This window comes from Eptatretus burgeri, chromosome 18 (assembly GCF_056783735.1).
Source record: "Eptatretus burgeri isolate ZD-2024b chromosome 18, Ebu_testis_v1, whole genome shotgun sequence".
Classification (NCBI taxonomy): Eukaryota; Metazoa; Chordata; class Myxini; order Myxiniformes; family Myxinidae; genus Eptatretus; species Eptatretus burgeri.
The window spans coordinates 17761424-17782858 of record NC_140978.1 but is presented as its reverse complement, the minus strand read 5'-3'; the positions used below and the strand labels follow the sequence as shown (position 1 = coordinate 17782858).

General features: G+C 40.9%; 1 protein-coding gene across 9 annotated transcripts in view; it reads left to right on the top strand.

Moving 5' to 3' along the window:
- The window catches only part of LOC147008658 (uncharacterized), a 140705-nt gene that overhangs the window by 104540 nt on the left and 14730 nt on the right, over positions 1-21435 (top strand). For 7 of the 9 annotated variants that reach the window (XR_015053157.1, XR_015053156.1, XR_015053158.1 and 4 more), the window contains one exon: positions 2803-3385. The exons of the other annotated variants lie outside the window; for them this stretch is intronic. The gene's annotated coding sequence lies outside the window, so the exon portion shown is untranslated. Of the gene's footprint in view, positions 1-2802; positions 3386-21435 lie in introns of those variants that run through there. 9 annotated transcript variants of the gene reach the window in all.

Here is a 21435-nt window from a genome sequence, read left to right as displayed (position 1 = left end):
CAATAAATACAAATTAATTAAAGGTAGTCAGCATGGGTTTACCAAAGGTAGTTCCTGTTTAACAAATCTTTTGGAGTTCTATGAAGCAGTATCTGATTGGGTGGATGAGGGAAAGGCAATGGACATAGTATATCTAGACTTTAAGAAGGCATTTGATAAGGTACCACATCAGAGGTTGTTGGCCAAAGTGAGGACTTATGGAGTGGCTGGTCAGGTCGCTAATTGGATTGAAAACTGGCTTAATAGTAGGAAGCAAAGAGTGGCTGTGAGTGGGAGGATGTCTTGCTGGGAGGATGTAAGTCGTTGGGTCGCTCAGGGATCAGTACTCAGAACATTACTATTCACTATTTACATCAACGATTTGGATAATGCGGTAAAGAGTAAGCTTTCCAAATTTGCAGATGACACAAAGCTTGGAGGTAAGGTGGGTAGCAGAGTGGGTGGTGATCATATTCCGGAAAGTATTGATACTCACATAGATTGAGCAAGAGATTGGCAGATGGAATTTAACCTCATCAAATGTAAGGTGTTGGGGATGGGAAAGAACAATGACAAAAGAGATAATATGATGGAAGGGGTAATTTTGGAGCATGTCACACAGGAGAAGGATCTGGGGGTGGTAATGGATATGGGAGGTAAGCAGGCAGCAAAGTGCCAGGCAGCGATAGGTAAAGCAAATCGTGTTTTCGGTTGTATTCAGAGGGGGATCATTTATAAATCAAAAGAGGTGGTGTTAACATTGTATAGGAATTTAATGAGGCCACATTTAGAATATTGTGTGCAGTGATGGTCACCACAATTCCAGAAGGAAATAGATGACATAGAGAGGGTTCAGCGTAGGGCTATGAGATTGATTCCGGGCCGAGCTAGACTCAGCTATGACGAGCGGCTGAAGGAGACAGGGCTTTATTCATGAGAAAGGAGGCTGATATGAGGAGATATGATAGAGATGTTTCAGATAATGAAAGATAAAGATAAAAGAAGTGCAGATTAATTATTCAACAGAGTAGACAGTGACAGGACCAGGGGCCATAGCCTGAGAGTAAAGAAGAGGAGAGTTAAGATGGCAGCAAGGCAGGGGACTTTTACTCAGAGTAGTTAATGCATGGAAAGGTTTCCCGAGAAAGGTTGTAGCAACAGAAACAATAGATAAGTTTAAATTAGAATTAGATAAGTACCTGGAAGTTATGGAGATGGGGGAGTATGGGGATGTTGATAGGACTTTTCGGTAGTTTGAGCCTTGATGGGTGATTGTGTGTATGTGTATGGAGTGCTGTTGGTGGGGGTCTTGCCAGGGGAAGGGGGGTTGTGTGGTTGATGTTGTGTGTTTTGGGCCAAGCCTATGCCCCCTCCCCTCAGGGGAAGAAAATAAAAGAAAAAATATATTTCATTCATTAAAAACATTTTTTGCATTTTCTTCCTTGGATCTTGTGTATATGGGTTGGCGGGGTGTTCGTGCAGGCAAGATGGGCTAAATGGTCTCCACCTGTGTTAGACTTCCTTGTATTTCTCATCTGGGCAGTATCTCAGGCACCTTTTGAGCTGAAAAGCTGATATTTAGACATGACAGTGAACAAGTGATTTGGCTATAAAGGGTATTTTTGATTTATTGATCAGTCAATTAATCGATCAATTATTATTCATTTTTCGATGATTTATTTAATTTTCAAAAAGCCACATATTTGGATGAAACAGTGGTGGTTTTTATGCCTGGTGTTGGCTTAATGGTTAGGGTGGTGGGCTTAGGAACCGAGTATCCTGAGTTCAAATCCCACTCGGCTGTTGAATTAATACCAGGTGGGGTTGACTCTGCCTGTCATCCTTCCGAGGTCGGCAAAATGAGTGCCAGCATGCTGGTATCCTGTGTCGGAGTGGCGACCCGTCCAGGATTGTGCCCAATAGCCAAGGAGACTGCTTCGGCAGCACCAACGCTCTGCACAGAGTATGGTCCCAGTGGATGGATGGTGGTGGTTTTTGGTATGCTATTAGCCAATTGATTGAGAAAAAAAAATTTCGATTATTATTTATTTATTTTTGCAATTAATCAGTTAATCAATCAATTATTGGATACCGCTCCCTTACAATTCCATCTCCATGTGCTGCACAGCGCGTAAGTATCATTTGTACACATTCACTTCAGAAGTGCATTTCTCCCCATAAACTATCATTTGTACACATAAACTAAGTAGCATTTGTACACATTCACTTCAGAAGTGCACCGGTCCCTCCGGATTCCATCTCCATGTGCTGCAAGGCAGAATTTCCGGGGGCAGCAGGCACCCCGGCAATGTCAGCACTGGAGGATTTGTTATTTATTTATTTGGCATGAGGGAGCTGTGTATTTTGAATGGACCTCAACCCCAATGTTTATCAATATACCAAGACAGCTTTTCACCACCATCAAAGATCATCCCCAATCCAAAACCATGATCTTTTCTACCCTCATTAACCCCACCCAAATCCCTCCTTCTTCCAATTTTACAGTTTTCCCTCCTTGGAGTTTACTTCTGTATCCATATTTTCCACCCCATGTATGCGTGTTTTCGGTCCTGTTTTTGTCTGTTAAGTCCTGATCCATTCAGTGTACTTGCTCTTCCATGAGCCTCGACTATGAAAATAATATTTTGTTCAAATTTTGGACAATTAATGTATTTTCATTCGTGGTTTCCATCCCAAAGTTTATGCATGAAGGAAATATTAAACAGCAAAGTTAATTGATGAATAAAAATAGCAAAAAAGTTTTAAAAAGCAAAAATAAATAGCAAAAATTGAAAAGCAATCTTTTTCTCTTTTTTCATACAGGTATTGAGTGAGGCTGCTCGAAGAGCGAAACAAAAGGCAAAGACACCAACGCAACATAAATTGAGCAGTCGGGAACAGGTGGACAAGGGACAGCTAAATAAGAACAGACATTAGACAGACGAAAGACACCAAAGTTTTTTTTTCAATATATGATTATATATAATTAGCAAGGAAATTTTTCTGACTAATTATACACATCAATATATTCAAAAGTAAAGTGTTCTTGGACTATGAGTAATCCCACTCTGGGAACTTGTTGAACATCCGGTGTAATGTAAGAATGCATGAAAAGAGCATTACATAACTTCGCTCATACAAAAACGTGGACTACTAAAATATTCCGCATTACATTCAGTACTTTTAACGATATATTACAGGAAGTACTTTAACTTTAGGAGAAACTTAAATGTGGTTTAATTTCGAGTTTTATTTCGAACTGTTCAACTTAGAAAGAACTACATTTCACATTTGATTAAGCCAAGACAAAAAGTAATTCCATTGAAGAAGTCACTCTTGTTTGCATAATGCTTCAGTGCCTGGACTATTTTGATAACAGAGAATAAAGATTTGTGAGTCTGCAAAATATGTTCAATTATGTCAGTCAGCGGATGCTCCTTGGCAAGGAAACAGCATTTCCGTGGCATTTCTACCTCCAACACATGCCGGGATGTCAGCATGAGGCCAATAGAAGTGGATTTTGAACTGCCTGCTTTTTATTCACACGTCTATTTGTGTCAACAAAAACTTGCAGGTCTGTCAAGAACCCCGACAACGTGAGGGTTTTCACTGACGCACGATAATATCGGCATTTCCCATTGGGGTAGAACAATGTGAATTCTCAACATGAATCAACATCAAATATTAGATTAAAAATAAATACTGTATCAGCAGGGAAATAATTATTAGGCAGAACACTTGTTCTGGATGTGAAAAATATTTATGAAATGGTCATGTTTTTGGGACTTCTGAATAATGCCAACAGATATTATTTTCTAATGGCAAGCAAAGAAATGCCCTGTTGCTGCATAGTAGTGGGAATTGGCTGAGAAATATTATTACATCAACTCTGCTCATTCATTTTTACACTTGCACATGAAGCAAAGAGTGGGATAAAGCAATTGGTTAACTTTGTCTATCTCTCTGTCTGGCTGTGTATATAATAGAAGTCAGTCTTTGATCGAGGAACTACTGAATTCGCCCGTCCCCTGTGGAGCTGGAGACAAGATTTTGTAATCACTGTGTGTGTGTGTGTGTGTGTGTGTGTGTGTGTGTGTGTGTGTGTGTGTGTGTGTGTGTGTGTGTGTGTGTGTGTGTGTGTGTGTGTGTGTGTCTGTATGTCCTCCATAACTCCAAAACCATGAAACCAAGTAGCCTGAAACTTTGCATGCATACTAAGAGAACTCAAAGGAAGTGCAAGTGTGAAAATTTGGTGTCTGGAGTAATTAAAACACCCCTTTTGAAGATAATGAAAGCTTTATTTAATTATATCCTTTATCAGGCGCATTCTCGGCACATCATCCTAGAATCTAGATGGGGTCTTACAGCGCATCCTCGGTTACCTCGCTGGTGTGTTATTCACTATTTTGTTTGGCCTGCTCAACAGTCTTGTGCTTGTGTTGGAACAGGCCTTAAAGATAAAGTTTTTTTTTTTACTTTCCTTACTTATATCATCGAATGCCTGATCATCTTATCTACAAATTGCTGGATACATGGCAATACTTATAAACGCCTGGAGATGCCAGCGTTTATGGCTTTATTTCATTTCTGCACATGCCATAACCTCAATCATCTCTTAAACTCAGCCAAAGTACAAATTTTAAGGTCCAGATTTGAACTTAGCAGCAGTTCCTACTGCTAAAAATGTGTTAATTTGTCCGATTCCAACATTGCTTGGGCGTTACCGGGTGCATGGATTTATATGCGACCAACGGCAGTCGGTAATTGCTTTGCAAGCCAGCTGTTCCATTGGAGTGCTTAAGCCACTTTGCAAGTGCTAACCAAGCTGCTTGGTTGTTCATTTCAAAGCCATCAGAAGAACCATCGTTTCACTGATAGAAATACCAATGTTTGCATTATTGCAAAAAATAAAAAAATAAAACGGAATAAAAATTCACTTTCACCATTTAAAAATCGTGCAAATAAATTATTGAAATATCAGCTGCTTTTTCATATCCTTTTCTCACCTGTGTTGCAAGTACAATGACCCACATTGTGATGCTTTCAAAGGCGGTGTATCATCAGCGTTTTCACACCCTTAAAAATCGTGCAAATAAATCATTGAACATCAGCTGCTTTTTCATGTTCTTTTTTCATCTGTGTTGCAAGTAGTGCAACCTGCTTTTTGATGCTTTAAAGAGCAGGTTGCGGGTCACCAAACATGTTCTGAAAATTTATCAATATGATTATATGTGCGTTAAATACTTCGATGCAAACTATTGTGGTTGCCTAACTATTGGAAAAATTAATGAAATTTAACTCCGAAGTTGTTATTTCTCGAGGCTGTTGAAAAAAACAGCCGCGTGCCCATATATGGATGGTGACGTCACGTTCTCCAAAACAAAGCGGATGCTCACTCGCTCATTGAAGAAGTGTCCAGTTCAGCGAGCCGTTCTTTCACTTTTTTGAGCTTGCAACTGTCTATATTAGCCTTTTTTATTTTGAATAATTGGAGAACAAAGTTATTTGTATATTTGTCTCGTACGCGTGTCATCATGCCTCGTACGTGTGTCATCATGTTTTGCGAAAATGGCTGGAAAACGGGTAATCGCTCCCACCGATTCCCGAAGGAATCAAACATTCGCCGGCAGTGGATAAGATTTGTACAAACAAAACGGGCGAATTTCCCCCCAAAGAAAACGGGTAAAGAGGACCCTTTGGATAGACTTGTCGTTTGTGGTGACCATTTCATAGCCAAGGATTACGAAGGCGTAAACACATCTGATCATCACTCTGTGAATATGAGTTGTTGTTTCACAAGTTCTCCAGATACTGCTCTGTCACAGAATCAATTGTTGAGTTTAAGTGAGAAAAACCCTTAAATGTATTCTTAAAGAGTACATGGAAAAACACATAAATAAACTTTCTGAAAAACATAAGCATGAAAAAATTTCTCAACAAATCAACTTATTGTTGATTAAATTACTTTTTTTTAACAGCATCAGCCAATTGGGCTATTTCACTTCAATTCTAATAATTGATCAATTTTACAGTTTTTTTTCTAAATTTGGTAGAATATTTCCCAATGAGGCTAAACATGTTTTGGTATTTCTATGCCACAACAGTCTCTTGAAAGTTGGGGTTTGTTCTAACTGCTCACTTTCGCTGGGGTCAAGCTCAGCTGTCAGAAAGACTTCAACGCCAAGGCTTCGGTGTATAATATATTTGGATCCATTATTGATTCATTCTATTTCTGACTCTTGAATGACTAGAGGGTTAAAAATTATTATATCAAGTCACAGAGGAATCAAACTTTACATTATTTTATGCATCGAACAAGAAAATGAAAATCTACAAACCAATCTGTCTGGTGGAGTCTGTCAGTGTAAACTGCCGGACAGTCAGTCGTGCCACTTGTACACAAAATAGGCCGTTTTCTGGCACTTGCAAGTGGCTCAAATTTATATGGCTCGGGGCCAGAAACTCCAGAGTATAAATTCCCATCATCCTCCGACTCGTCCTCGGCAATATCGGAATGAAAACACTCAATTTCATCGCTGCTGAAATCACTCTCTGATTCGCATCTCGCCATTGTTCACACACTGTTTCCGAATGTTCACGAAGTTTTCGGAGAACGTGATGTCATAGCATCTTCGGTAAATTCCGGTCTGTTTTTCGATCACTGACAAATGTTTTGACTCGCAAGTTAATTTTAGCATATTTTGAGTTTCAAATGTAAGAAAATAATTGCCCAACGATTACACTGGTCTAAAAAATATAGTTTGATTCTTGCATGGACTTTGGAAACTGTTTTTGGCTAATTTTGGCCTGCTGAATCCAAATCTGAGCTCAGATTTGCTCTATCACATCAAGTTTTTGTGCTATCTGTATGCTCCATATTCATGGATTTTTACAAAAGTTGACCATCCAGTCTGGCAATCTTGGTGGGGATACAACAGCAAAAGCTTGATTATTCCGAGTACCCGTAGCTGTAAACAGCCCCTATGGTAAACAGCCTGCCATGAGCAAAGTGGAGTTATTGTCTGATTCTCTTAAAAGAATCAAGGTATGCATCAGTAGTTTACGTCTATGACGTATTTGTGATTTGCAGCTGTGAAGACTACATAATCTGCTGTTAAGACTCTTCCTAATCTCGTGAGACGCGAGCATTACTGTATTCCACGATTCTCAGTGGGTGGGCACAGCTGACTCTGTGGGGTTGTTTATACCGGTACCTGGTAGCTAGCTTACCGGTACCTACCTTACACTGGAAGCTAGCTAGCTATGTCTACACCTTCAAAGAGAAGAAAGTGCTGTAACGACCCAGATATCTTCTGCTTTATCTGTGGATGCCTTCACTTTAGCACCTCAAAGACCCAACACCACTACATTCGTAAAGAGAGTGTACTGTGCCTACTTTAAAGTACCACTTGGAGACCAGGACAAAAACTGGGCCCCTCATAAATTATGCACGACTTGTGTCGAAACTCTGAGATCATGGTCTCAAGCAAGGAAAGAATGCTAAGCTCAAATTTGGTGTACCGATGGTTTGGAGAGAACCAAACCAGAGTTGGTGTCAAAGCCACCTAATGCTTGCCTGTTTATACATTTATCGTTTTTAAAAGACTAGTCTAATAATATTTTTTAAAGCATTGCAGTGAAGTCTAATCCAAATCATTTTAAAGCAATATATGTATTTGTATATTGTAATCAGTAACTAGAGGGAGAGCACTCGGGAGAGTGCAAAACCTCCGCCGCCAATACTGCTGGGTCACTTAAGTGAACGTTATATCTTATTCATTAAATATGATGTCAACAGTGCTGACAGAGTTATAGTTCTTTTCTCCAACATTTTTTGGGGGGGCGAGGGGGGTTGGAAATCACTTAAAACATGTAGAAATGCAAAAAAAAGAAATCGAAATTTTGTTGAAAAAAAAATAGCAAAATTTTTTTTCTCAAACAATTTTTTTTTGGGGGGGTGGGGGTTGGAAATCACTTAAAACATGTAGAAATCAAAAAAATAATTTCTCTAACAATTGTTTTTGGGGGGGTCGGGGTTGGAAATCACTTAAAACATGTAGAAATGCAAAAAAAAAAAAAAAAAATTCTAACAATTTTTTTTTTTTTTTTGGGGGGGGGGGGGTTGGAAATCACTTAAAACATGTCGAAATGCAAAAAAAAAATTCTCTAAATTTTTTTGGGGGGTGGGGGTTGGAAATCACTTAAAACATGTAGAAATGGAAAAAAAACATTTTTTTTCTCTAACAATTTTTTTTGGAGGGGGGGGGGTGGAAATCACTTAAAACATGTAGAAATTAAAAAAATAATTCTCGAACTATTTTTTTTGGGGGGGGAGGGGAACCAAGTCCAAAATCTAATGGCATGATCCTTGGACCATACCTAACCATCCCACCAAGTTTCGTCGAAATCCGTCCAGGAGTTTTTCCGTAATACAAAAAATTTAACATTTTCACGCTCACGCTCACGCTGACGCTCACGCCGGGGGTATCGCTATAGCTCTCTGTTCTTCGAACAGGGGAGCTAAAAACCACCTAGATGACTGTTACTTCTGCCTTGTAAATGTCAAAGGATTGAATAAGAAAAACAAGCGATACATGAAATACCCATGTTTAAGTGATGTACACCATGTTAAGGGGAACTTTTTCCGTTTATATATTTAACTTCGTTTAGTGAAATTTGTGAACTTTTCATACATTAAAAATATCGAGAAAATGTGTAAAAATATGTGCAAGCAAGCATGGATAATATGTTAACGTATGATTAAATATTGTAATTGAAGTAGGTACTTTTCATTGTAAGCATTTTTGCATCTATCGATCTTCTAATGCAACAGTTTTTTTCAACTTCGAGTGTAAAATTGCTGTTTTCTCAAAAATAATGATTTTTTCATAGTTCAAAAACCTAATGTGATAGGCAAAAACTAATGACAGATTTGGTTTCAACACCCAGAAGTTAGCTAGAATCCGTTGAAAAACCCCATGCAAGAGAAATCGTGTTGACCAGTGATTATTAATGTGATTACAACCTTCGAATCACGCGAAGTCATCAGCGACTCAAAACCTGCTCTTTAAGAGGTGGTGTGAAATCAGCGTTTTCTGAATCGAATCGATATGCAAAAATGGATTGCATGAGACACATTATTGTCAGTGAAGAAGAAGATGAAGGAGGAAGAGATTTTTTACCTGGTTTTATACAGAAGACAGGGGTTAAAAAGGAACACGTTGCTGTTTGGGTGCATTTTATCACCCAAGTAATGTCATGGTATGCTGCCTATCCTCTCCCCATGCTTCCTTCCCTTGCCCTTATGCTTGCTGCCTTCCCTCCCCTTGCCCTCATGCTTCCTTCCATTGCCCTTATGCTTGCTGCCTTCCCTCCCCTTGCCCTCATACTTCCTTCCCTTGCCCTTATGCTGCTTGCCTTTGCCCTCATGCTTCCTTCCATTGCCCTTATGCTGCCTTTCTATTACTCTTATGCTGCCTTCCCTTCCCATTATGCTGTCTTCCCTTCCCCTTATGCTGCCTTCCATTTCCCTTACACTGCCTTCACTTACCCTTCCTTTATGCTGCCTTCCCCTCACTTTACGCTGCCTTCCCATTTCCTCCACACACACTGCCTCCCCTTTCCTTTCCTTCATGCTCTCTAACTCCCCCATGCTGCCTCCTCCACCCTCATGCTTCCCTCCCCTCATGCTGCCACCCCTTTCCCTTATGCTGCCTTGATCCCCTCATGCTGTCTCCCCACCCTCTCTTGCTGCCTTCCCTCCCCTCATACTGCATTCCCTTCCCCTCCACTTCAGCTGCTATCCTCCTCCCAAACCCTCTCCATTCTCCAACCCATAGACATCTCCTAGCAATCTCCGCTTGCTGTATTAAGGTGCTGTTTTAATGTACCACATTTCATTCAATGCTGTACTAACCCCTCCTCCCTCCCTTCCCCATAAGCCCCACTGCCAAGCGCAAGTCGAGAACCCCTCCTCTCACACTAACTTTACCTCCTCCCAACCCCCACCCCCCTCTCCATCTCGAGTGTATAGTGATGTTTGGTGAAGCATCGCTCCCCCCTTTTCCTAGCTCCCCCTTCCTCACCTCTCCTAGCTCCCTCACCCCTCTTCCCTCCTTGTTCTTCCATACCTCCTCTCTCTCTCCTCATTCCCCCTCCCCTCTCCTTCCCCTCCCCTCTCCTTCCCCCTCCCATCTCCTTCCCTCCTCTCTCTCTCCCCCCTCCTCTCTCCCTCCCTTCTCTCCTTCCCCTCCCTCTATCCCCTTCCTCCCTCCTCTCTCCTTCCTCTGTTATTACCCTCCTTCACTCTCCCACTCCTCCCCCTCCCCTCATTTCCACCCCCCCTTCTGTTAAGGGAACTATTTAGGACTGACAGTTTTGTTTTTATTTTATAACTGGTTTCCCATAGTGTATTGTGTATGAATCAGATTTAGAGTAAGCCGACTGGAGGGTTGCAAAGGTTGTTGCAGTACGAACATGCATGCATGAAGGCAGGCCTTTACCAATAAGATAGAATGTGTTTTTTTACACACTTCCACCTGGTTTTATATAGAACATGGTGGTTAAAAAGAAAATGTTGCTGTTTTGGCGTGTTTGATTGCCCTTTCCTTCCCCTCCTGCTGCCTTCCCTTCCCCTCCTGCTGCCTTCCCTTCCCCTCCTGCTGCCTTCCCTTCCCCTCCTGCTGCCTTCCCTTACCCCACCACTCATCACTCTCCCTCCCTGCTGACGCTCCTTCCTCACTCCCCCAGTGTTCCTCGCTCCCCTTCCTCCTCTCCATTTCCCCTCCACCTGCTCACTCTTCCCCCTCTTAGTTTTCCCATGAGCAAAGCGATGGATGGTATTTGCTCGTTATGACAATATGGAGAAGACAAATTAATAATTTGATCAAAAGGTCAAAGGTCAATGTCACATTAAATCATCAATTTTCATTGACATGAAATTTAAAGAATTTGCATATTGCGTGACTGAATTGGTTCACTAATCAAAAGGTAGAAGGTAATTTTTTTTTTAGATCAAAAGGTCAAGTTTTCATAAAATATCAGCATATCAGTCATATCAACATGTGAGTGACCCAATATGACACAATTAATCGAGTGTAACCTGTGTTCTGTCAAGAAGGTCAAAAGTCAATGTCACAAAATCGTTAATTTCCATCTAATTTACTTGAAATTTGAGCAGGGTTTGCATATTGGGTCACTGAAGCCTATTGATTTTGAGGTCAAGGTCACCTAAAATCGTCAATGTTTAAAAAAAAAATTGTAGCTGCTTTCATGATTTTTAGCAAACAGAAGAAGAAGAAGAAGAAGAAGAAGAAGAAGAAGAAGAAGAAGAAGAAGAAGAAGAAGAAGAAGAAGAAGAAGAAGAAGAAGAGGAACAACAATAACAAATACAAAGCGGACTCAGACGGCTTTGCATTTTCAGATACTTTCTTGTTTCAATTGAATTGTATATTTTGAATACTGACATGAGTCGGAATGGGAACCTGCAGTTTAGCAGCATTTTGACTCTGAAATTGGCATCACATATGGAATGTCATCCCAATTGCACATGCGCAGAGAGGAGTGAGGTGATTTTTTTTTTGTAGTCTGGCAGTCAAACAAAATTGAAAATCATTCCAAATAGAAAACTTGTTTCTAAGGATGTCATAATGGACACAAACAACAGGCATAAAGAACTAATTTAATGTGTTAAATAATGTGGTGTAAAAGTCGGTGTATCAATAGCGGTAAACTTTCCAAAGAAAAGATATTTTTCTACAACGTTTTCAACCTTTATTTTATTTCAATTTAATTATATACTTCAACACTATATAATACAATTAGCTTTTTTTGTCACTTTCAAAAACCTGTTCAGCAGTACTTGGAAAAATATTTATGCCATCTCATGCACTCAGGACAGAGTAAGTATTCGATTCAGCATTCAGACAAATGTGGCAGTGCACATCACTTACTGTATGTTTAGTGCTAAATGCAAAGCAAGACTTTAAAGAACCTTCCCATGTCCTTTTTTTTTTCCAAAGACCGCATGGGTTAAGGTGTTTTATAAACTCTCTGGCATGAATTTGCATTCCAGTTTTCATCAAACAAAATTACTTCATAAGGACCTTACTTCATAACTAACTTTAAACTAAGAAGCTCACATTATCGAGCTTTGAATGAACGAGCTTTAACTCAGGTGCTGTTTTACAGCCTCTGGGTGAAGGTCATGAAGTGAGGTTGAAATTTATTTATTTTTGGACAAATTAGCAGAGTGCATATTCTTGGAGGAGAAGAGGTTTCCAAGAGTGGGAGACAGGCCCTCACCCCACACATATAATTATTGGTCTTAAAAGGATTCCAAAACATACGTACATATTGGTAATGTGTTTCTGTTGCAATATTTTCACCTTTCCTCACACCTTCCATTGCCTCATGCCCAATGCAGTCATTGCACCAAGGAATGAACACTCAAAGCTGGTACATATAGATGCTGCTGCATTTAGGGTGTGTGGATGCACAGGAAGCTAAGGTTGCTTGCACAGTACAGGGTTGCAGTGCAAAAGGAGTTTACAGTAAATACAGGCAGCATTCACAAAGCTCTGCATACGATGTACATGCAATAGTTCAATAAATAACAAAATACTTCAATATATTTTCTTAATAATTATATCTTTACATAAGGAAACAAAGTAAAAGGAAACTCTCCGACTCTCTGGAAAATCCTCTATATCTCTTTGCTGATGACTCCACCCTCTGCCATACCATCGGTCATCTCTCAGACCGGCAAGCAGCAGCAGCTTCTTCGCTCACTGCTGATTTGGATAAAATCAAAAACTGGTCCAACACGTGGAACATGTCTTTCAATCCAGACAAACCTCACACTCTCACGATGTCTCTTTGAAAAGACCGTTTAGAAACCCCCCCCATCCACTGTCTCAACAATCCTCTGGAAGAAGTCCTTTCTTTCAAGCTTCTGGGTCTCACTATCTGCCATGACCTTTCCTGAGAAAGCCACATTTCAAACCTCGCCTCCAAAGCCAGTCGCCGACTGGGAATCCTCCGTCGTGCAAAGTCCTTCCTTGGCCCACCTGGGCTCCTGACCACTTACAAAGCTTTTGTCTGCAGTCTGATGGAGTACTGCTCTCCCCTCTGGGCTGGTGCTCCTGCTTCCTACCTCTCTCGGCTTCACGCTGTAGAAACCAAGGCATTTCGGATCATTAGCATCTCCTGCAATGAGGCTGAGTCTTTGGGCCTCTCACTCAATCACCGCAGGTTGGTCGGTGGTCTTTCTGTCTTCTACCGTCTTCTCTCCAGCCTTGCCCCCCCTGCTCTCTTTGCGATTTGTCCCCACCACATTTCGGCAGGGCGCTCAAGGTCCGCCAACAACCCCCTTCTGGTAAAACTACCAAAATCAGGAATCACTGCTCACCTTCACCCTTTCATTCCTCTTTTTTCCAGCCTTTGGAATAAACTCCCACACTGTCTTCAATCCCATTCTTCCATCCAGACCTTCAAATCAGCTGTTCACCACCACCTCTTATCATCCCCCATCCAAATCCTCGATCTTTTCTACCCCCGATAATCCACCCAAGCCCACCTCCTTCAAATTCCCTGCTTTCCTTCCTGAAAGTCCCTGTAATGTCCATCTTGTATTCCCCATCCTATCTCTCTCACTTCCACAGATCTCCTAATGTCTCTGTTCCCCACTGTTTTGTCCTTCCCACTCCCTCCCCTCCTGTCTCATGTCCCCCCTTGATGTGCGTTGTGTGTTGGCTCTCATACGAGCCTCGACAAGGTATACAAAAAAATAAACGTTGGTGTGTCTGAAAAAATAAACTGGATTATAGGGAGGATGTCGGAGAGATCAAGTTGCGGTGCGTCATTTGGGAATGTCAAGATCTCGGACCTTGACTTTGCAGATGATGCAGTCATCTTTGCGGAGACTTTAGACATCCTCTTGGGGGCCCTCGAGGTGCTGAATGAGGAGTCGGAGCCGTTGGGATTACGGGTTTCTTGGGTCAAAACTAAGATCCAGGCTTTCGGTGACATCTTGGATGCTGCTGTCCTGTCTGTGTCTGTTTGTGGTGAGGATGTTGAGGTCGTGGAGAGATTCACTTACCTTGGCAGTGATATCCATGTCTCTGCTGGCTGCGAGTCAGAGGTCAATAGACGTCTGGGTCGGGCCTGGGGAGTCATGGATTCACTGGATCATGGGGTGTGTCGCTGCCGCTACCTGTGAGGGAGGATGAAAGTCCGAGTCTTCAGGTCCTTGGTACTTCCAGTCTTGCTCTATGGGTGCGAGACTTGGACTCTGACCAAGGATCTGAGACGGAGACTTAATTCCTTTGGTACCAGGTCTCTTCGGAGAATCCTTGGCTATCGCTGGTCGGATTTTGTGTCCAACGAGCGGTTGCTGAGAGAGACTCGGATGAGATTTGTTACCTGCATAGTCTGTGAGCGTCAGTTGCAGCTGTATGGACATGTGGCTCGTTTTCCTGACTCTGATCCTGCTCACCAGATTCTCTCAGCGAGGGAGTCTCATGAGTGGAGGAGGCCAGTGGGTCGACCACGTGCCTCATGGTTGCAACAGGTTGACCATCATCTCAAGGAGATGGGGATGGGCCTGGCATCTGCCTGGGGGATGGCCAGACGGAGGCCCCAGGAGTACCGGCGGAAAGTGGACGCAGCGACGTGCTGTTCTGGCACATGCTCCCATACCTGACCTGACCTGTCTGGGGCCACCATGAGTTGCTAGTTGCTTGTTCATACAACTTTCTTAATACCCCTCATATAAAAAAAACTGTGACTGATTTGTATTATAAATCAGTTAAAGGTTATAAAATCAGGTCAGGTATGGGAGCATGCACCAAAGCAGCACATCACCATGTGCACTTTCCTCCAATACTGCAGATGCCTGGCCCATCCCCATCTCCTTGAGATGCCGATCAACTTACTACAACCACGAGGAACATGGTCGGCCCAGTGGCCTCCAACACTCACGAGGCTCCCTCTCTGAGAGAATCTGGTGAGCAGGATCAGCGTCAGAAAAAAGAAGCCACATGTCCATAAAGACGCAGCTGATGCTCACAGACTACACAGGAAACAAATCTCATTTGAGTCTCTCTCAGAAAATGTTCGTTAGACACAAAGTCCAAGCACGGATAGCCAAGGATTTTCGAAGAGACCTCGTACCGAAGGAGTTAATTCTTTGTCTCACAGTGGACATACAATCAGCTCCAACATTCTCAGATCCCTTAATGGATTGAATACAGAACTTATAGTAGGATCAACGCCAACTGCATAATCCTTATACTGTCAATCATACACTTCTGTATGTACGACAGGGGCTGATGATCAGTTTGTATGATGAAGTCGTATCCGTAGATGTACTTCTGGAATTTCGAGGTAAAGAAACAGCAAAGAGTCACTGTCTGTCAAGACATTATCAAACGCCTCGTGGACAATCCAGACCGGCTCGGGAGATTCATTACTGGCAATGAATCGTGAATATTTGAATACAATCCCCAAACCAATTGGCAGAGTTGTCATTGGAAAAGTCCAGCATCATCAAGACCAAAGAAAGTCAAAGGTCAAGGTGCCCTGAGCATCTGACAGTTTCTGGTGGAGAGGAACGTGGCAACTCTGGAGCAACCCCAGTATTCGCGAGACTTGGTCCCTTGTGATTTTTTTCCGATTCCCCAAGCTCAAGGGGATGATCAAGGGGACCCGATTTCCTGATATAGAGACCATCAAAAGGGCCATGACGACAGAGGTTTAGAGGATTCCAGAAGAAGCCTTCCGGGGGTGCATCAAAGCATGGAAGAAGAGGATGGACAAGTGTGTGAGATTGGAGGGAAACTATTTTGAAGGGGACAAGCTGTGATTTCAATATATTTTTTGGAATAAAATTTCTGTGAAGTCAGTCCCGTTACTTTTTAGACAGACTGTCAGTCTCTCGTCAGTCCCTGTCAGACTTTCTGTGAAGTCAGTCCCTCGTATAAATACTATATATATATATATATATATATATATATATATACATATATATATATATATATATATATATATATATATATATACATATATATATATATATATATATATATATATATATATATATGTATGTATATGTATATATATATGCCTGGAATTAAGTTGCATGAAATCAGACTTTTTACAACTTTATGTCAAAGTGAAAAACCTTTATTTCCATCATAACCCACAACTTGCAAGTAAAAAGCAAATTCTACAAATTTCAGAAAATTAATTAAAAACACAAAACTTGAATATCTTGGGAGGGTAGGTGTCCACCTCGTGACTTAATACATGGGGAAAGCGCCTTTGACAGCAATTACAGCTGAGAGTATGTTGTGATCGGTCTCTACCAACTGTGTACACCGTGATTGGGCAATATTTGCCTATTCGTCTGGCCAAAACTATTCAAGCTCAGTAAGTTTGCGTGTTGAGCATTGATGAACAGCAATCTTCAAGTCAAGCCACAGATATTCGATTGGATTTAGTTCAGGACTCTGACTGAGCCATGCAAGGATATTATATTTTTGTTCCTTAGCCACTCCAGTGTAGATTTGGCTGTGTGCTTCAGGCCGTTGTCAAGCTGAAAGGTGAACTTCGTCCCAATTTCAGCTTTCTTGCAGAGGGCAGGTTTTCCTCTCACATTTTTCTGTGTTTTGCTCCATCCATTTTCCCTTCTATCCTGACAAATGTTCCAGTCCCTGCTGCTGAGAAACATTCCCATAACATGATGCTGCCACCACCATGCGTCACAGTAGGGATGGTGTGCTTTGGGTGATGTGTTGTGTTGGTTTTGCACCAAATGTAACGTTTTGCATTTAGGCCAAAAACTTCCATCTCGGTTTTGCCAGACCACAAACCGTTTTGCCACATGGCTTCAGAATCTCTGGAGTGGATTTTTGCATATCTCAAACGAGACTCAAGATTGGCTTTTTTTTATTCGGTAATGGCTTTCTTCTTGCCACCCTACAGCGCATAGAGGCCAGACATGTGGAGTGTTTGGGATATTGTTGTCACGTGCACACAGTGATCAGCCTTTGCTATAAAGGCATTTAGCTCTTTGAAAGTTGCCATTAGCCTCTTTGTGGACTCTCTGATCAGTCTCCTTGCTTGGTTATCCAGTTTGGAGGGACAGCCTGATCTCGGCAGTGTCATGGTGGTACCATCCACCCTCTACTTCTTAATGATCATCTTGACTGTGCTCCAAGGGATTAAGGTGGGGGAGGGGGGAACTATCTGATTTGATACATGGCTTTCAGTCCAAGATTCTTGATTCATACTTTTGATAGGGTGTTTTTTGATAATGTCCAAGCAAGCCCATGAAAGGTAAGCTCACAGAATGGATTGGAAGTTGGTCAAGGAATATAAATGAGACAGTGTTAATTAATGTTCATATGTCAGGATTTAAATCATTAACTGGGAGAGTAAAGTACTTCAAGGGTCAGATGTGGGACCATGATCAATCAATTCATATATTTAATTGATTTGGGAGTGTAAAGTGTGACCAAGATGATATCAAGAAAGACGGAAAGGTAAATGGTATAAAAGAGCATGAATATGTTTTTTTGGAAAATTTGCCTGCTTTCAGAGAGTCGGCTATGAAAAGGCATAGATAATTTACCATCGCAAAATGCATCATGCTGAAATCGATATTATTTTTCCTTTATCATGAGTTATTTTATTGCTCAAATCAGGGAAGATATGTTGTTGTAATTGTCGAAAAGACACTCAAGCTGTTACTGCAATGTCAGTGAGTAATACAACATGGTGTACAGCTCTGGTCATTTCATTATATAAAGTATAAAGGATGTAGCTGCAGTACAGACGGTTCAGAGAAGAGTGACTAGGATAGCACGATGGCTGGCAGGTCTTAGTTAGAAGGAGGTATGAGAAAAGACAAGACAAATTTTTACATTTGAAAAGAGAAGATTACAAGAATTTTTATTCCTTCGTTTTATGTGCCTGGGTACCAAACCCCACCCTCTCAAAAATAATAATGACTGTCAGTTCGATTCTCTGCTCTATGCCCATGAGTGGCTCTGTTTGCAGGTGGTTGATTGTTATCTGACACGTGATGTGCGTTTTGTGCCCTGTTTGCAGGATGTGGATGTAGTGCAGGCTGGGAGGGCAGAATTGCCTTTTCCAGTATGTCTTTGTACATAAAACAAAACGTCATTTTGTGTGATCAGGCACCTTAAGTATTATATTACGAGAACTTTGAGACATTTGCGTTTGCAAGCAAAATTCAAAAACATAAATCATAATGTCTCGTAGGATAGCATATATTTTGAGATCCTGCATTCAGTCATAATCACACTATTTTATCATATTCTATTATACAAGTGAATTCATTTCTGATGGGTTCTTCTGCCTTTTTAATTGAACAATCGCAAAATACAAATATAGACAGCCCTGTATGTCACATCTGCCTTTGCTGTATCACAATAAATGAGCTGGATTCAAGAACGGCCAAAACACGGCCTACAGGGGAGAACACCATTAGCGTTTGAAGTTATTCTTGACCATTACATATAATGCTGATATTATTGGCATGAAAGAATTGCAGCTGTGACCATTCTCTCGAATGTGCCACAATTTTCTCTGTGTAAACATCACATCACATTGCATAGCATTGTCATCCACAGAGGAGTGTAGGTACTGTTTTTGGTATGAAATGCATTTGTTGGTTTACCTTTTCCTTAATCTTGATGAATCAGGAAGCATCAGCTCGAAATATTTTACTTTCTGCTTTGTCAAGATTCCATGGAATCAGTAACATTAAATAGCAAGTGCTAACGGATGAGAATGCTGACTTGACATTCCTTATGAATGGATGGTGTAGTCTGTGGTGCAACACCGTGTCTGAAAAATACCATGATACCATTTTGTAGTCATATCTCGTTTTTTGGGGAATCCAGCCCCGACTAATCAACTCAGAGGCAAGCTTGTTATTCACAAGCTATCTTGACAACTGCAGAACGACCTTACAGCTGCTTTAATTTTTGCCAAAATATGATTTTAAATTAAAATGAGCAAATACCATTTTGGTGTAAGTTTACTTTGAAATTTACTTCACTGAATATGTCGTAACCACATTCAACTGTTTTTGTAATCAAGTGTTCAGCAGAATAGAAAAAGATAGGACCAAGGGCCATAGCCTGAGAGTAAAGAACAGGAGAGTTAGGACAGTAGTACCACAAGGGCCTTCAAGTCAAAGAGTAGTTAATGCATGGAATGATCTCCAAAGAAAGGTATTAGCAGCAGAAATAGCAGATAAGTTTAAATTGGAAATATGTAGGTACCTAGAAGCATTGGAGATCGAGGGGTACATGGATATTGGCAAGACTTGTATGTAGCTTGCATGTAGATGGGCGATAGTATAATGTGTAGTGAAAGTGATGTCTGTGGGAGGGTCTCATTGAAGGTTAAGTGTGTTGTGGCTTTTTGTACACTCCTCACCCTACAACCACCCCATCGCTGCAAAAAAAACAACAACAACAAAAGACATTTATTAATAATAATCTGGATATTAAAGTAGCGGATTTCTTCAGTGTCCATCCCTCTGTCGGTCACGCTCTTTTCAATGGGATGCAATTTCAGCATTATGTCTGGGACATTATTGCGTCTAGTGAGAGGCTAGGCTTTTATGAATGTGCAAATCATCCTGGCATCCAGCACTTGACCTATCCCATTGCTTTGATAATGGTAGTGGAATACCATAACCCATATACAGTATGTGACTATCTGATGTCCATAGGTGACGGGCTGAATGCCAGACGCTAGGCATCAGGTTGACTTATTTAGTCAGATGGAGGTGTCTTAAGACTGTGTAACATCTCAGATATCATTGTGGCATTATGTCTAGTGCTCGGCTTTGCATTTATGGTAGTGTGTTATTCATGACTCAATGAGAATTGCATTTTGAAACTTGAAAAAGAACAAACCAACATAATGTCTGATCCCTGGGAATATAAAACAAATTCATAATATTATTTTTTGGTGAATAACTGTGCATATTAATGCAATTAACACTGGGTTGTTAGCAGTAAAAGAAAAAGCTTCTGGAATAAATTATTTTTGCAAATATTGACCAAATAAAATGTGTTATTGTACTGTAGCATATATAAGTTGTTGTTCACCTTCCATCAGCGAAGTGACGGGTTCAAAACTAGCGATAATAAAAAATATTTTTGCTAAAATATTATCTTGTTTGCATATTTGGCACATCCCAGCTCAGCCCATTGGAATTGAGTCTGTGGCTTAAGATGGATTTGTTTAGTATGGTGTTGGTGTAGTGCAGGCATGATGGGCCGAATGTCCTCCTACTGCATCAATGTTCCTTCTTATTTCTTGTTGATGCTCTTGTGGGGGTATTCTATACCTAATGATAATAACAATATTTATTGAAACATAATCAACGATGAGAGGGTGCATAGAACATGATAACCCGCGTGCAGTGTTAAAGTTTACAAAACAATTTTAATAAAATAATGATTTTAAAGATCGTTTCGAAAATCTGGAAGTCTAGCACCACTGAAGCAGCTTTATACATCACCTTTATACACAGTAATAAGATGACGTTGAGTTTCAGTTGAGATGTCGGCTTTTTGACTGTAAATAAACCATAGAACGCAGCATCAATAGGCATCTAACGTAGCCATATCAGCAGCCTCTTCTTCTCCCTGATACGGCACCCTCTCAAATGCCACACCCTCTTGTGCTATATATCAATATATAGCACGGTTCTTGGAAATATTAAGGAGCCGACTTGTGTTTTACAGTGTTCAATAAAATAATTCATTTTAAATTAAGATTTAGTGTTTTGAAGGCGTATAAATAAATTAATTCCTGGTTTCACCACTGTTTTACCGAGTGTCTTTTAGACCACCCTGACACATGACATTAGTAATTTGTGCCTGTTGTTTGTGTCCTTTATATTGTCCTTAAAACAGTAAATTTCCTGCTTGAAATGATTTCCAATTTTGCTTGACTGCCAGACAGGCAGATGGAGCGAAAATATCATCTCACTCCTCTGTGCAGATGCGATCGGGATGAATTCAATGCAAAAGTATGGTAAAAGGGCCAACGTCTTCCATTTCATATTCCAATTTATGTTCAAGTATAACATTCAATTGATATAAGTTGTTCCTCCATCATAAACTGACAATCAGAAACTGATAAGATAGACATATGGATGGACACGAGCCATTTGCTTAACGCCACTTTTCACTTTGCATGCGGGGTAAACATAAGTCTGCCAGTAACTCCCTTTTGGTAAAACTCACCAAATCCAGAATCACTCCTCACCACTCACTCGTTCCTCTTTTTCCTGCCTTTGGAACCAACTTTCACATTGTTTTCAAAAATTTTCTTCCCTCCAGGATTTCAAGACAGCTATTAATGCCCACCCGCCCCCCACCCACTTCCCAAGCCTACCTCTTTCCA